The sequence below is a fragment of the Phascolarctos cinereus genome, unplaced genomic scaffold (genome assembly GCF_003287225.1).
Source record: "Phascolarctos cinereus isolate Bilbo 61053 unplaced genomic scaffold, phaCin_HiC Scaffold_4;HRSCAF=312, whole genome shotgun sequence".
Lineage (NCBI taxonomy): Eukaryota > Metazoa > Chordata > Mammalia > Diprotodontia > Phascolarctidae > Phascolarctos > Phascolarctos cinereus.
In genome coordinates, this window is record NW_027555847.1 from 641,483,482 (window position 1) to 641,488,896 (window position 5,415).

General features: G+C 41.4%; 2 pseudogenes; one reads left to right on the forward strand and one right to left on the reverse strand.

The window, feature by feature from the left end:
• The first annotated feature begins 1,152 nt into the window (after positions 1-1,152).
• On the forward strand, positions 1,153-2,640 carry LOC110194611 (WD repeat-containing protein 5-like; annotated as a pseudogene).
• A 797-nt stretch (positions 2,641-3,437) lies between these two features.
• Positions 3,438-4,007, reverse strand: LOC110194595 (zinc finger matrin-type protein 5 pseudogene; annotated as a pseudogene).
• Between the last annotated feature and the right edge of the window lie 1,408 nt (positions 4,008-5,415).

The following is a 5,415-nucleotide window of genomic DNA, read 5'->3' on the forward strand; positions in this document are numbered from 1 at the left end:
ACACATATGCATTATGCCTTTTTAAGTTTAATCTACATTATTAACCTTTTCTCTAATACTTTCTACGTCTAGATAATCAACAAAATAATGAAGCGAGCCCTGCTTTGTGTCATTAGTGGCTTTCTGTGGTATGAAGGATACCACTGAACATTTAACATTCAGTTCTTCGTAACCTGTAGGAACTGGCTCTGGCATCCTTCTGCTTTCAGTTCACTTATGGTAGTGAGCCCTTCTAAGCCACGTACCAACCTGAAAAATTCCACATATCCTGTTTTTGTCAAGAGAAAGACTTGCAATCTTGTAGCATTTGCAAAAACTGTTGTCAGTAATATTTCAAGTGTAGGGGCTTACTTGCAGTTCTGGGATAAAATGAGTGAATTATCCAAAAAGCTTACAATTTATTTGTGGGACAGTTACAATCCTAGAATGTTAGAGCTGGAAAAGGTCTTAGAGATCACATGGATTCATATCCTCATTTGTCAAAGGGGGAAATTCAGTGCCAGAGAAATGCTAATTTCACAGTGAGAGGCAGAGCCAGAAAGATCGAGTACTCCTGACTCCCATTTATCCAGGGATTTTATCACCATACCCACTAGTGCTAGCTCTTGGAAGGTAATAAAAATAATAAAAACTAACATTTCTTTAGTATCTTAGCATTTACTAATCTCTTTCCTCAAAACCATACTGTGTACATAGGACATATATTTTTGTCCTCATTTTGTCAATGATAAAACTGACACTCAAAGAATCAAGTTTCTTGCTCATAGTCACATAACTGACAAGAACTGAATTCCAGATTCCTCTACTCTCTCTGGATCCATATGCATCACACAGTTTAGGTTGGCACAAATCTTAGAGATCATTCAGTCCTCTCCTGTTACAGATGAGGAAACTAAGTTCCCAAGAAAGGTGATGACTTGCCCAAGGTTATAGAGGTGAGAAAAAATCTCTTGGGCAGTTTCCATGGCAGCCCAGTGTTTCAAAATAGCAGAGTATACCTGTTAATCTGTGGATGTCACTATTCTGGCTTCTCTGCCTGGTAAGATTCTGAAGATAGTCCAGCCTGCTGAATACCTTATGATGCTGTCACAATGGGGCCTGGAAGGCAGCAATAGGTAATGAATATCCAGTGAAAACAGTAGGTCTGGAAAAAGTCAAGGCAAGTAGGAGGATGAGTAGCTGTGGCCACCATGGTTCTCTCCAAATCATACTTCCTCTCCAGGGGCCGCTGCCATCTTTATGAGTAGCAGAGGCTTTAGCCATAGTCCTGGGTGAGTAAAGGTTACTTTCAGAACTATGGCAACAGAAGAGAAGAAAGCAGAGATAGGAGTCAGTGGAGCACTAGCTACCAATGAGAAGAATCTTTTTTGATCCTGGAAAACCCAACTATCAGCTAAAATGCACTCTACAAGGGCACACTAAAGCAGTATCTACAGTCAAATTTAGTCCCAGTAGAGAATGGTTAGCAAGTTCTTCTGCTGATAAACAAATTAAAATTTGGGGAGCATATGATGGGAAATATTTGAAAAAAGTAGTTGGTCACATACTGGGAATATTAGACATCGCTTGGTCATCAGATTCACAACTTCTGGTGTCTGCCTCAGATGATAAAACTCTTAAAATATGGCATTGTTTCACAGGGAAATGCAGAAAACCCTGAAGGGATACAGCCATTATGTCTTTTGCTGGAACTTCAATGCCCAGTCCAACGTCATCTGTTCAGGCTCTTTCGATCAAAGTGTGAGGATATGGGATGTGAAAACTGGGAGGTGCCTCAAGTATCTAACTGCTCATTCAAACCCAGTTACAGCTGTTCATTCTAATTGGAATGGGTCTTTGCTGGTGTCAAGCAGCTATGATGGTTTCTGCCGAATCTGGGCTATAGAAGCATGTGAATATATTAGAACAATTTGTTGTGATAAAAACCCTCCAGTTTCTTTTCTGAGATTTGCTCCAAATGGAGAGTGCATTCTTGCTGCAACTCTGGACATTACACTTAAACTATGGGACTTTGGGAAAGAAAAGTGCTTAAAGACATAAATTGGCCATAAGAATGAAAAATACTGTATTTTTGCTAATTTTTCTCAGACTAATCCATGTCTAATTGTGTCACGGTCAGAAGACAATTTCATTTACATTTGGAATGCTGACCCAGAAGAGATTGTGCAGAAGTTGTATGGTCACACAGATACAGTGATCTCAACAGACTGTCACCCAGAAGAAAACATCATTGCATCAGCTGCCTTAGGAAAAAATAAGACAATAAAACTATGGAAGAGTATCCACTAATCTATTTCCTCATATTATCAATGACTCTCTCAAGAACTACATCCTGAGAAACAGGAAAGAGGAGTACTTAAGAATGAGATTTCTTGGCCCAAAGAATAATCCCCTTCCCCATTCCTCTCATCTCCACCATTTTCCCTTTTGGCATAGATAACTAGTGAGATGAGACAGAATCTTTACAAGTTGACAATTAGTTTTCTGTCTTGTCAGTGGGAAATATTGGATTCTCTCATTAGAAGGCTTCAAAGACTTTCATGATTATTTCTTCCCAACTTTCCTGATGCTGTCAAAAGATGATTTTTCATTTTTGTCATCCATAAATCAGTTCCTTCATTCCAACATTTATAAATTGAATCAACCAGAAGACTAGATTCATACTTTTTTTTTAACTTTGGAAGGATAAATTTTATTTCAGTATGAGTTGTATTTCCTTAAAACAATGTTTTGTATCTTTAAAAATGTTTCTTACTCTCACTTCAGCTTCATGACCAAATACAACCATGTAAATTCCCGAATTTCTTTCCTCAAAATTTACTGACCTCAGAGTGAAATATCTTTTAGCCTTCTAAGAAGTGGATTGCTGCTTGTCTTTTGTATGGGGGTGGGAGACAAATCTGTGATTTTATTGATATATGGATCTCAAAACAAAACACATAAGGCCTCTAATAATGCAGACTGGATTCTTCTTTACAACTTAGAGTCTTAAAGAGTTGCAAATTTACATAATTGGTATAACTTGCCCATACTTAACCAATATATACTGAGATAGGATTTGAACTCAGGCCCTTCTGGATTCAGGGTCAAATCTCTGCTGTCTGTATCATAATCCCACTAATTATTTTTATAAATGACTAAAAGAAGTTTTTATACTGTAAATTTTATACTTTAAATTTTTTTCTGACTAGTAATATATTAATTATTATAGTAGTTTGTACCCTACTTTTATATTTTCGTAGAAATAAAGACAAGAACTAAAAGAACACTTTAAACTCGGGAGTTTTTTTTTGTTGTTTTTGTTTTTTCATGTCTTCTTGCAAGGCTGGCACCTTCCATTGCAATCTAGGAAAAAGGGTGGCTCCTCTACCACCACTTCCACCAGGTGTCTAGAAGAGATCCTATGGCAGGGACAGAGGTGAGCCTTCTTCTCAGCCCTACTGCACCTTGGGCTTCTGGGGCCACCCACCAAGAGGTGGAGACAGGTCCTGGATGGACGGCCACTCCGCTGAATCCTGGAAGACCATGGGTTTGGCTGACAGCGCTCTGCCACTCTGGGCAGAGCTCTGCCACTTGCCCCACTTCTCCAGTCAGTAATCATTCCCAGCCTCTGGCATCTCCCTGACATCCTGCTCCCTGGACAGTCTCTCCTTGGGTTCCTGGGCTGCTAGTTGTTCCAGGTCCCCAGATGTCATGTGTGAGAATCAACAGCTGGAGTCAGTCACACTGGCCTATCTCGAAAACATCCTGAAAGTCCTTTTGCTCTGTTCCTCCACCAGAATGGCTGCCGCGTCTCAGGAGATGTCTTACCAGACCTTTTCGGATCTCAGCTTCTGGATTCTATTCAGAGGCTTCTTCCAAATGTGGAGGTTGTCTTGGAAGGAATGATCACAATAATAGCAGAAATAACTATTCCCCTTTGGGCTTTGTGGAAGTCCAGGGAGAGGCTGCCCAGACACTGGTGTCACATCCTGCCCACTCCTCCCATGGTGCTCTCTGGGACTCATAGTTTGTCCGTATCCCAGAAGCATTTGGACCCTAGAACAAGCCTGTGTTTGTTTGTTTTGTTTTGTTTTGTGTGTGTCTTTAATGTAAAGCTAGTCTTCTAAAGCTTATGGTATAGGACTTAATACTGGTTTGACTGGACACTTCAGCCTCAAAATTCTTCCACTTGTTCTTATAGTGGTATAGAGGTTAGATTAAGTATTAACTGATGTAGAGGCTAGAAATTAGAGTAATGAAGACTAGAATTTAAATCTTGTACCAGATGCCTACTAGTTGTATACCCTGAGAAAGTCACTTCATCCTTGTCTGCCTGCCTCAGTTTCCTAATGGTGTGATTCTGGAAAGGAAGGAAGGAAGGAAGGAAGGAAGGAAGGAAGGAAGGAAGGAAGGAACGAAGGAAGGAAGGAACGAAGGAAGGAAGAAGAAAGGAAGGAAGAAAAATGTCGCTTTTTTTAGATTAGTATGTAAAGTGTTCATAGGCATTGATAGAGGACTAAATTCACAATTTATAGTGAAGGCCTACACAAAGAACTATCGTCAGAAGAAACCAGAGACTGAGAGAGGAGCGGAGCCAAGATAGTGGAGTGAAAGCAGCAACTTGCTTGGGCTCTCCCCCAAACCCCTCCAAATACCTATAAAACTGGCTCTAACCAAATTCTAAGGCAGCAGAACCCAGAAAAAGACAGATTGAAACAAATTTCCAACCCAAGACAACCTGGATGATTGATCAGTAAGTATATCGCACCTGGCTGGGAGCTGAGCACAGGGCGACTTGGGTGCACAGGCCACAGCAAACCTGGAGCAGGCCTCACAGGACTGAATAGCAGGCAGCTGTGGTGATTTCCAGACTCCTCAATCCACGAATGCAAAAGACAACTTAGAAGGTCCGTGGCTCTGTTTCTGCTGTGCTGAGAGAGGAAGGTGGGGGTCTCAGAACCAGTTCCTCAAGAACGCGGCACTGGGGTGAGCAGCTGCTTCCCGAGCTTCTGGCCCATAGACTGATGGGGGAATTAAGTGGCTGATCAGAGGGGAATGGCAAGGATCTCTCTGCTGGTGCTGAGGAAGGAATCTCTTGCTTTGCCCGTGCTTAGATCTAAGTCACAGTTCTAGACGGGGGTCCTGGGGTGAGGAGGAGTGCTGGCATGGTGGAGCTTGTAGTGGCTGTGGACAGGAAACCTTCCTCACAGTTCCAAGACAGAAAGGAGTGCTTGTGGTCCCTAATAGACTACAGTACAGGCCAGGAAAGAAGTAAACACCTCTCCCCTTATCATACCACCTTGCAAGAACTGAAAATTTACGGGTCCCTACAAGTATCTCTGAAAACAGCTATATAAACCCCCAAAGCTTGGGACAGTACATTCTCCACATTGGAAGCAGACTCTTACCTTAACAAAGAGTTTAAAACTCAAG